Consider the following 12,500-nt stretch of genomic DNA (forward strand, 5'->3'; position numbering starts at 1 on the left):
AGCCAGTTTGGACCTACGGCATTCAGTTATGGGGAACGGCGAGTCCAAGCAATAGAAAGATCATCCAGCTTGCGCAGAACAGGGCACTCAGGACATTGTCTGGAGCCCACCCTTACCATGATAATATGACCATCCACGCCCAACTAGGCGTCCCATGGGTCAGCGAAGAGGTCCGGAGATTCGCCACAAGATATGTTGATAGGCTGGATCGACATCCCAACCCCCAGGCCATCAACTTGCTTGACAACAGTACCACATTGAGAAGATTGAAGCGGACTCACCCTCTGGATCTCAGGCTGGAGGAGACTGACTAGTGAGGTATTAGTAATAAATTAGAGACAGCTTTCGTAAAATGTGGCATTTTTCCACCTAGTTAAATATTGTATTCTTTCTGTCAAGGAACCATTCTTAAATTTAATTATTGTCCATATCTGCGGACAGATTTTAAATGTAACTTCTGATTGATTTACAAAAAAAAAAAAAAAAAAAAAAAAAATATATACCTTTTTGACTACGCTTTCGTAAATTGTGGTATTTTTTGTACTACGGATAGATATCCATATTTTAATATTTTCATATCCATATAAAAATATTTTAATATTTAGTATTTGATGAATATTATTTCTATATTCATATAATTTCTTTATTTTCATATAAATAGCGGACTTATATCAATATTAGCTCATATCGATATAATAATGTTTAATATATTTAATATAATATATTTCATATATTATATAGGTAGGCTGACACCACCTACCATATATACCTTTTTGACTACGCTTTCGTAAATTGTGGTATTTTTTGTACTACGGATAGATATCCATATTTTAATATTTTCATATCCATATAAAAATATTTTAATATTTAGTATTTGATGAATATTATTTCTATATTCATATAATTTCTTTATTTTCATATAAATAGCGGACTTATATCAATATTAGCTCATATCGATATAATAATGTTTAATATATTTAATATAATATATTTCATATATTATATAGGTAGGCTGACACCACCTACCATATATACCTTTTTGACTACGCTTTCGTAAATTGTGGTATTTTTTGTACTACGGATAGATATCCATATTTTAATATTTTCATATCCATATAAAAATATTTTAATATTTAGTATTTGATGAATATTATTTCTATATTCATATAATTTCTTTATTTTCATATAAATAGCGGACTTATATCAATATTAGCTCATATCGATATAATAATGTTTAATATATTTAATATAATATATTTCATATATTATATAGGTAGGCTGACACCACCTACCATATATACCTTTTTGACTACGCTTTCGTAAAATGTGGTATTTTTTATACTACGTATTTTCATATCCATATAAAAATATTTTAATATTTTCATATCCATATAAAAATATTTTAATATTTTCATATCCATATAAAAATATTTTAATATTTTCATATCCATATAAAAATATTTTAATATTTTCATATCCATATAAAAATATTTTAATATTTTCATATCCATATAAAAATATTTTAATATTCGTTATTTGGAAAAGTTTTATTTTGATTTTTATTTTTAAAAAAAGTTTAAATAGGGACAGTAGGAATCTCATGAATTGAATCATGCGCGTCACTAATATGATGACGAGTCAAAGGGCTATCAGGCAAAAGTTATTACAACTCCCGCCGTCCGTATATTACGGACTTATACTTTTATGAAAAAAAATTTTTTTTTTCATTTTATATATATGATGATTTAATATTATATTAATATTATCAATACAGCAGAGACATTAATATTATCGTGTTAACATTTTGTATATTCAAATCCATTCATAAATTTTTGTACTTGGAAAAATTTTTAATATTTTTAAAAAAGTTTAGATAGGGACAGTAGGAATCTCATGAATTGAATCATGCGCGTCACTAATATGATGACGAGTCAAAGGGCTACCTGGCAAAAGTTATTACAACTCCCGCCGTCCGTATATTACGGACTTATACTTTGATGAAAAAAATTTTTTTTTTTCATTTTATATATATGTTGATTTAATATTATATTAATATTATCAATACAGCAGAGACATTATTATTATCGTGTTAACATTTTGTATATTCAAATCCATTCATAAATTTTTGTACTTGGAAAAATTTTTAATATTTTTAAAAAAGTTTAGATAGGGACAGTAGGAATCTCATGAATTGAATCATGCGCGTCACTAATATGATGACGAGTCAAAGGGCTACCTGGCAAAAGTTATTACAACTCCCGCCGTCCGTATATTACGGACTTATACTTTGATGAAAAAAATTTTTTTTTTTCATTTTATATATATGATGATTTAATATTATATTAATATTATCAATACAGCAGAGACATTAATATTATCGTGTTAACATTTTGTATATTCAAATCCATTCATAAATTTTTGTACTTGGAAAAATTTTTAATATTTTTAAAAAAGTTTAGATAGGGACAGTAGGAATCTCATGAATTGAATCATGCGCGTCACTAATATGATGACGAGTCAAAGGGCTACCTGGCAAAAGTTATTACAACTCCCGCCGTCCGTATATTACGGACTTATACTTTGATGAAAAAAATTTTTTTTTTTCATTTTATATATATGTTGATTTAATATTATATTAATATTATCAATACAGCAGAGACATTAATATTATCGTGTTAACATTTTGTATATTCAAATCCATTCATAAATTTTTGTACTTGGAAAAATTTTTAATATTTTTAAAAAAGTTTAGATAGGGACAGTAGGAATCTCATGAATTGAATCATGCGCGTCACTAATATGATGACGAGTCAAAGGGCTACCTGGCAAAAGTTATTACAACTCCCGCCGTCCGTATATTACGGACTTATACTTTGATGAAAAAAAATTTTTTTTTTCATTTTATATATATGTTGATTTAATATTATATTAATATTATCAATACAGCAGAGACATTAATATTATCGTGTTAACATTTTGTATATTCAAATCCATTCATAAATTTTTGTACTTGGAAAAATTTTTAATATTTTTAAAAAAGTTTAGATAGGGACAGTAGGAATCTCATGAATTGAATCATGCGCGTCACTAATATGATGACGAGTCAAAGGGCTACCTGGCAAAAGTTATTACAACTCCCGCCGTCCGTATATTACGGACTTATACTTTGATGAAAAAAATTTTTTTTTTTCATTTTATATATATGTTGATTTAATATTATATTAATATTATCAATACAGCAGAGACATTAATATTATCGTGTTAACATTTTGTATATTCAAATCCATTCATAAATTTTTGTACTTGGAAAAATTTTTAATATTTTTAAAAAAGTTTAGATAGGGACAGTAGGAATCTCATGAATTGAATCATGCGCGTCACTAATATGATGACGAGTCAAAGGGCTACCAGGCAAAAGTTATTACAACTCCCGCCGTCCGTATATTACGGACTTATACTTTGATGAAAAAAATTTTTTTTTTCATTTTATATATATGATATTTTTATATCATATTCATCTTGTCAACATTTTATATTTGCGCGTCACTAATAAGATGACGATGCATTTGGCTACCTGTAGCGCTCGAACGCTGTGCAATACACACTGCGTTATATATATATATATAAATAAATATATTTAAAAAAAAATATATATAATTAATATATATATACAACACTTTGTGTATATATTTTCGAATCATCAAGCAAAGGATAAGCTTCAGTGGATCGCAGTATGGCAGCTGCTCAACCACTTACAACACCTTGCCCGTTACAAAAGTCGTTTACAATTGATTCTAGGCTTTGTCATTGTATTAAATAATGTTTTCATATGTAACTAGCATGGCACCAGGTGATCAAAGATCCTCCCAATTTACTATGTTACAAATTACATTGGCATCACATCCATTGTCGTTTAAAATATAAATAATAAACTTTAAATGGTTTAGAAGCCATACAATGCAAATTGCCCCTTATTTATCATTGCAGTCCAGCACGGATACGACCTTAGAGGCGTTCAGGCATAATCCAACGGACGTAGCGTCATACCACTGTTCGCTCGAACAAGTATTGTGCCATTGGTCCGTACCTGCGGTTCCTCTCGTACTACGCAGGAATGCTGTCGCAACAACGTTTTGTCATTAGTAGGGTAAAACTAACCTGTCTCACGACGGTCTAAACCCAGCTCACGTTCCCTTGCATGGGTGAACAATCCAACGCTTGGTGAATTTTGCTTCACAATGATAGGAAGAGCCGACATCGAAGGATCAAAAAGCGACGTCGCTATGAACGCTTGGCCGCCACAAGCCAGTTATCCCTATGGTAACTTTTCTGACACCTCTTGTTAAAAACTCTTTAAACCAAAAGGATCGATAGGCCGAGCTTTTGCTGTCCCTGTGTGTACTGAACACCGAGATCAAGTCAGCATTTGCCCTTTTGCTCTATGTGTGGTTTCTGTCCGCACTGAGCTGGCCTTGGGACACCTCCGTTATTATTTGAGAGATGTACCGCCCCAGTCAAACTCCCTACCTGGCAATGTCCTTGAATTGGATCATACCTGAGTAATTGGAGTTATACCAAATTTTCAAATCAATAATACAGTAAATGCATCTCTCATTAAAGAATTTGTTTGCGATTATATAACAAACTCGTGATACTTTGATCAAGAAGCTTGCATCAAAACCCAATACCATAAGATATAATAAATATATCCGTATAATGGCTAGGAAATGATACACGTTCCATTTAATCAAGTAAGTAAGGAAACAATAAGAGTAGTGGTATTTCATTGGCGATACCAAACCGAAGTCTAATATCTCCCACTTATTCTACACCTCTTATGTCTCCTTACACTGCCAGATTAGAGTCAAGCTCAAAAGGGTCTTCTTTCCCCGCTAATTATTCCAAGCCCGTTCCCTTGGCTGTGGTTTCGCTAGATAGTAGATAGGGACATGAAAGTCTGATATGTTTAACGTGAGCACCTGCCATGTTGGCTTAATCTCACGGCCCCCTCGGGCGTGGGATATGAAACAATGCGTCAATCAGCGCCCCTTTGGAACCATATTCCGCCGGATACCGAATGTAAGTCAATCTGTTCGGTCATGACTTAATCCTCGGTTAAGGATGGAGGCCTATCTAAACCTCTTCCGATCTTTGGGATCACGGCACCCGGTTGTATAACGCAACTCCACGTCGAGCCAGAGGCTCTACCCGCATTCGGGTGTTAAACCACAACCACCACGTAGCTCCCTAGGGGGCCTCACCATAGCCAGGACGGAACAAGTTCCGTGGGCTCCTGGCACCCGTGGTACCAGAAATTATCACAGCCTCCGGTCAGGCGCCGTGCCAACAAGGACACTACCGATTTTGACTCCAGAACAGTCACGGGTCGGTGGCCCTGGATAGTACATAGCTGCTGGGAATAGATTATGAAGTGGCCGAAGCCAAATCATAAGGTGGTACAGTTTTATCCACCGTGTTCATGGACATGGCTTTCTCACTGTTCGGAGGCGAGGACTATTCCTTCCTCTTCCGCAAACCGCGGCAATCGCTGCTGGTCAGTGACCAGACCGCTCGAAGACGGCCAGCTATGTTCCCAACAACCCCTAAGGGCTTGTGACAAGGCGGATTTGGAGCACCATCTCCGTGAATCCTCATCACCCGTGGTACCAGAAAAATCCTCTGGTCAGGTTCGTGCAACTCAACGAAGCACTCCCAGTTTGGCTACCATGAAGCTCGGGGACTGGTAACCCCGGCGGCGGGCGAAAACCCGGCGAACTTTGCACACACCTATTCACTCGATCCTGATTCACGCACCATTCACCCCTAACACATCCCGGCATCTACAAATCAACGCATTCGTCGACGACTGAATACGGCTCTCGCAAACACATTCAATCTACTAATCCTGTCGCTCGTGGAGAGCACTTGACTAAAGTCAAAGTCCCCCCCAGCCTGAACCACACCCAACCCGCCCAGATCACGAAGATCATCATACAACGGACACTCACAGAGAACATGTTTCCAGGTCTCCTGCCGAGAGCCACACCGGCATTCCGGACTGCCCGCCAAGTTCCGCCTATGCAAGAATGCATTCAGCGATCCATGGCCAGTCAACAGGAACCCGGCACTAAGGTTGAAACCAAAGTCCGGTCGATCGACAACAAACGAGACATCTGGAATGAACTCGTAAGTAGCCCGCCCATTCTCACTATTATCCCATCGGGCTTGCCAGTCCGACAGGACACATTCACGCAACATAGACTTCCATTCACTTGGCCCTAAACTCTCCACGTTCCCTCCCGACATTTCACGATACATCCATTCATCCTGCAGCAATGGCAGCCCCTTCTTGAGCTTGTAGCTTACGGCTCTACGCCGTATCTCCAAGTCAAGGGGAACTGCTCCAAACAAAACTTGCAATGCCTCCGTAGAGACAGTGCGACACACAGGCATACACCCCAACAAAATCAACCTTTGCACACTTAAAATTTTCATTCTACCCCTAACGTCCAAGACTGCATCGTACCACGAAGGTGATCCGCTTGCTGCACAAGCAACAAACAGACCACCATATATGGTGCGAGCAGCTTTTCTGCTGAGGCCCCATTCACTTCTCAAAACTCGGCGCAATCGTCCAACCGTACCGACCAATCGGTCCTTCAGATTGGCAAGGTGTGGAGCGAAGCGCAACCGTTCTCCAACGGTCACGCCCAGGTACTTCACCTGTTTCGCATACCTTATGCTGGAGTCGTCGAGCCTGACCACGGGAGGCCTGGACAAGCTGCCTTTCAGCAGCATTGTCACAGTCTTATCCCTAGCCAAGCTGACACCCACACTGTCGCCCCACTGGCCAACAATGCGCAAGCACTCTGAAGCGCTTGCCTCAATCATGGAACGCGACTGGCCCTCAACCAAGATGAGCAAGTCGTCCGCATACGCACAACACTGCCACGCTTGCTCGAGCTGCCACAGCAGGGGATCCATCATGAGGTTCCATATAAATGGACCACAGATGGAGCCCTGTGGACAACCACGAGCCACATCCTTCCAAACAACCTCATTCACTCCCACCACACACGCATTTCGTCCCGAGAAATAGCTCTTCCAAAGAGCTACGTCCCGGCACCCACACTCGTTCAACCTCCGAATCACACTGGCCCAACTTAGGTAATCGAAAGCCCCCTTGAAATCCACAAACACACCGAGGACGTACTTGGAGTTGCTGGATCTCACCGAGTCCTTAACGCTCCTCCAAGCGTCCTCCGCACACCTCCCTTCACGGAAGCCAAACTGCCTATCAGACATCTGGCTCCCCACACACTCCTGCAGCCGTTCCACCAGCACTCTCTCCAGAACTTTTGCAAGAACTGGAACGAGACTGATGCCCCGAAAGGAACGCGGATTGCTCCGGTCCCTATCGAGTGACTTTAGGAGCACACTCACCCTCGTGCACTTCCATGCACTCGGAAAGGTCCCCTCACTCACACACTTGGAGTATAATTCGTACAAGTGATCCGGAATGGACTTCCAGACACTTTTACAAATTTCCCCCGTGAACCCATCCAGACCAGGCGCTTTCCCAGAGCGAAGCTTAGTGAAAGCCCACTGAAGCTCGCTCATCAGGAGGGGATCAGCATCACCCACTGCATCAGGCACTGAGTGCTGCCGATCCTCCCTAGGAAAGAATTCGGACAAAAGACATTCCACACAATCCTTCCAGGTTATAAGGTCACGACCTTCAACCCGTAGGGCACAAATATCCCTTGACCCCTCCTTACCATTCTCCCGCAGAATCTTGTAAACACGACCCCAGGGATCGTGTTTATTTCGATCTACGAAAGAACGCCACTCGTCATCTTTCACACGCAAAACCCTATGCTTGTACTCATGAACCCTAGTACTAAGCTGATCCCTAAGCTGGGCCACGCCGTCCGCATTAGTCCTTCTGGCCCTTTGGAATCTCTTCCTCAGAGACCGGAGAGACCGCTTCTCGGCTTGCAGTTCACGCGTCCACCACTTAACACGTTTACGAGTCACCTTACGGTGCCTCGCAAACATGGAATCATTCGCACTCGTAACCCACTCTGTCACACATGCAACCTGCTCATCCACATTCATAGCACAGAAGGTGCTAAACGGGACTTGCGTCGCCGCTTCTCTCACATAATGCCCATGAAGGGCCCAATTCGCTCCACGATAGCACCACCCATTAAGCCCCTCATTCGGTTCCAGGGCCACGGCGCGGGTGACCACAATCTCAATCGGATTATGATCACTCACACCTTGACCCCCCAACACATTCCATTGAAAATCACACACTCTCATTGCTGCCTCATTCGCGAGAGTAACATCAATGTCACTCGCTCCGTTCGGACTGTTGAATGTGTACCACTCGCTAGGCTTGTTAACAACCTGTACATCCTGGGTGATCACCCATTCGGCCAGCGTCTCACCCCGGTCATAGTTCCGATGGCCAGGACCAAGCCTGGACATCTTACTGAACCATAAGGGGGATGACGCGTTCGCATCAAGGCCAAGAATGACAGGATTGCTACTCACCTGGAGTAGTACCGCATTCATGTACTGAAGGTACGGATCTAATGGCTCGGAAAACTTGCAATATACACTTACAACATACAACCTACCAAAAATCCCCTCTAAACCCACACATACACCCCAGTCAGTAGAGTTCACTAAAGTGCACTCTATGCCGGGGTCATTCACAACGACTGCGGCGCGGCCTCTGCTGTCAGGGAATACCCGCATATTTGCGGGCAAACCGCGCACACCGCCGTAGCGGTTATACGGTTCCTGCAACAGTGCCACGACGCAGCCCCTTTCACACATCATTTGCCCCACATCGCACATAACAGCGTACGAACCCTGGCAATTAATTTGCAAGAGCCGAGACATGTTAGTGTCTTGCATTCACTCTCGCCAAAACTGCGCTATAAACTGGGCAAGCCGCCGAGAGCATATTATGCCCCGACGGTAGCCCCTTAAAACGACAATTTCGGCAGTCCACCGGATTGGTGCACTTCGCCGCTACATGGCCCCCTTGTCCGCACTGGCGGCACACACTCACCTTGAGCCGGCACTCCTGGACCTTGTGGTCGAAGCCCACGCAACGATGGCAGGCATACGTCCGGACCTGGGATCGGCAGCGGAAGCTGAACCACTTTATATACACCCTACCGGTGTCTAAAGCAGCCAGAGCCTTCTCGCTGACCTCCAGAGTCACGTTCGTTGTGCCTCCCACAGCTGCGGTCCACGGCTTCGATGCAAAGTGCACCGACTTCTTGAAGTCAGCCACAGTCATTTCCTCCTGAAGGTTGTTCGTCCACAACTCCTGCATGAAGTCCTCCGGGGTCAGCGCCGTATCCACGTCGAAGACCGTCAGGCGAGGCTTGACGGCCTGGTTGCGCTCCACACTAAGTCCCACCTCGGCGAACTTCTTCGATGCAGCGACTTTGGAGGCCTCCGAAGCTGACGGCGTGCGGATGATAGCACCGCCACGCTTGAGCTCCCGGACCTCGTGCACACGAACTCCAAGTGCTGGTGCGACTTCCTTGCGCACCTTCTCGGCGATCTGGCTGCTGGAGAGCTCCGGGTCCGTTCCCTTTACCACACAGGACCAAGTCTCCCGCACCTTGGTACGGGGGACCGGAACTGGGGCTACGGGGGTGGCGGCTTGTCCAACGGCGTTGTGGCTCGGCGTCATCGGCGGCGGCATGGCTACTCGGGTCTCCAGCTCCGCAACCCGGAGCATCAGTGCCACCACCAGCTCGTCATAACGGCTCAACGTGGCCGACACTGACTGCAAGTTGCCGCTCAGCAACGCACCACGAACGGCACGCTGGGTTGCGGACAACTCAGCCAGGACAGCTCCTTGTCCAGCAGCAACGGCGGCGCGAGCAGAGGCATGCTCGAGGACAGCAACGGGGGCGACGGCAACGGGGGCGACGGTGACGGGCTCGGCGATGATGGCGGCGATGGTGGCGGCAGCGGGGGCGACGGTGTTGGCTCCATGGGCTTCCAGCCCAGCTCCATTCAGCCCTCCAGGGCACGAGACGGCCATCTCCGCGACGGCCTTCTTCGGCGAGCTCCGTTGATCCAGGCGCTTCGGCTCCACTTCCGACTCCATGTCGAAAGAAATCGAGCGCTCCCTCGACTTCCTCGCCTGGCGGACGTCAACAGCGACGCTGGCAGCGCTAGCGACGCTTGCAGCACTCGCTATGCTCGAGCGACTGCCCGAGCGGCTGCGGCCTCCACGACCGCGCGGCATATTCGAATTTAAATTCGAAAACTCAGTTTTCCGCGCCACAAAATGCACCAAATTTAGTACAAAAAAGTTTACTAAACACGGTCACACTATGCACAGCTGTTCCACGTCTTTATGCCTATATGGCAGCACCACACACAGCTGCTTAAGGTTTTTATGCCGATATGGCAGCACCAAAAACAGCTGATAGAAAGCTGTTTTTATAGTTTTCACCGCGTTGGCAACACCAAAACACAGCTGTTTTGAAAGCTTTTTACGTTTTTCGCGTAGTTGGCAGCACCAAAGCTTAAAGCTTTATTGTTTTGCTCAAACCACGTGGCGAATTTTCGCGACGGAAAAACACGATTTTCCGCGAAAATACGTTAGCTACACTAACCGCACAACTCGCACTTTGTAGCAGCAACGTTCGCACACAAAACGCACTTTAATTTGTCTTAAAAGGCAGCTTATTTCGGCTGATATTAATTTTTTCACCGGAGCGCACAGAAAACACGTCCGTTCGGTTCGGTAGATAGGGACAGTAGGAATCTCGTTAATCCATTCATGCGCGTCACTAATTAGATGACGAGGCATTTGGCTACCTTAAGAGAGTCATAGTTACTCCCGCCGTTGACCCGCGCTTACTTGAATTTCTTCACTTTGACATTCAGAGCACTGGGCAGAAATCACATTGTGTCAACACCCGCTAGGGCCATCACAATGCTTTGTTTTAATTAGACAGTCGGATTCCCCAAGTCCGTGCCAGTTCTGAATTGATTGTTAATTGATAATCGTTATAATTAATAAGAACTAATTGGTTTGACCCAACTAGTATTCTTAAAAATTTTAGCAAGAAAGTTCCACAATTGGATACGTAACTAACTATCCGGGGAACAAGTTACAACCATAAATGATCGAAACTCTATTTACCCAGAACGAGCACATAAACCATATTATTGTTTCCCAATCAAGCCCGACTATCTCAATCTTCAGAGCCAATCCTTATCCCGAAGTTACGGATCTAATTTGCCGACTTCCCTTACCTACATTATTCTATCGACTAGAGACTCTTCACCTTGGAGACCAGCTGCGGATATTGGTACGGCCTGTTGAGAAGTTTGCGTATCCCCACCATAAATTTTCAAGGTCCGAGGAGAAAATATCGACACAACAGTATATGTCATGCTCTTCTAGCCCATCTACCATATCTCTCTGCGAAAGACTTCCATGGTAGTACGACTATAAAACAGAAAAGAAAACTCTTCCGATATCTCTCGACGGCTTCTTTATGGTCGTTCCTGTTGCCAGGATGAGCACGAGGCCCATATTTAATAACAAACGGATACTCAACAGGTTACGGAATTGGAACCGTATTCCCTTTCGTTCAAAATTATTCAAGTATATAATTTTTACATATAGTAAATTTTATTTTTACTTGAAAATTTTCGGCTTTCGCCTTGAACTTAGGACCGACTAACTCGTGATCAACCACTGTTCACACGAAACCCTTCTCCACTTCAGTCCTCCAAGGTCTCATTCGATTATTTGCTACTACCACCAAGATCTGTACCAATAGCAGCTCCATGCAGGCTTACGCCAAACACTTCTACGCATACCATTGTACCTTCCTACTCACTAAAGTTTCAAAATTTATATTACAAGTAATATAAATCATCTACTTTAGCGGTAATGTATAGGTATACAACTTAAGCGCCATCCATTTTAAGGGCTAGTTGCTTCGGCAGGTGAGTTGTTACACACTCCTTAGCGGATTTCGACTTTCATGATCACCGTCCTGCTGTTTTAAGCAACCAACGCCTTTCATGGTTTCTGCATGAGTTGTTAATTTGGGCACCGTAACATTACGTTTGGTTCATCCCACAGCGCCAGTTCTGCTTACCAAAAGTGGCCCACTGGGCACAATATATCATAACCTTAAACTTCATATCAAGAAAGTTAAGGTTCTTACCCATTTAAAGTTTGAGAATAGGTTAAGATCGTTTCGACCCTAAGGCCTCTAATCATTCGCTTTACCAGATAAGATTATTTTATATAACATTAAAATGCACCAGCTATCCTGAGGGAAACTTCGGAAGGAACCAGCTACTAGATGGTTCGATTGGTCTTTCGCCCCTATACTCAATTCTGACAATCGATTTGCACGTCAGAACTGTTTCGGTCTTCCATCAGGGTTTCCCCTGACTTCAACCTGATCAAGTATAGTTCACCATCTTTCGGG

General features: G+C 43.1%; 1 pseudogene; it reads right to left on the reverse strand.

The window, feature by feature from the left end:
• Positions 1–3,692: 3,692 nt before the first annotated feature.
• LOC116656287 overlaps positions 3,693–12,500 on the reverse strand; it is a 9,800-nt pseudogene continuing 992 nt past the window's right edge.

This window comes from Drosophila ananassae, unplaced genomic scaffold (genome assembly GCF_017639315.1).
Source record: "Drosophila ananassae strain 14024-0371.13 unplaced genomic scaffold, ASM1763931v2 tig00000108, whole genome shotgun sequence".
NCBI classification, from domain to species: Eukaryota; Metazoa; Arthropoda; class Insecta; order Diptera; family Drosophilidae; genus Drosophila; species Drosophila ananassae.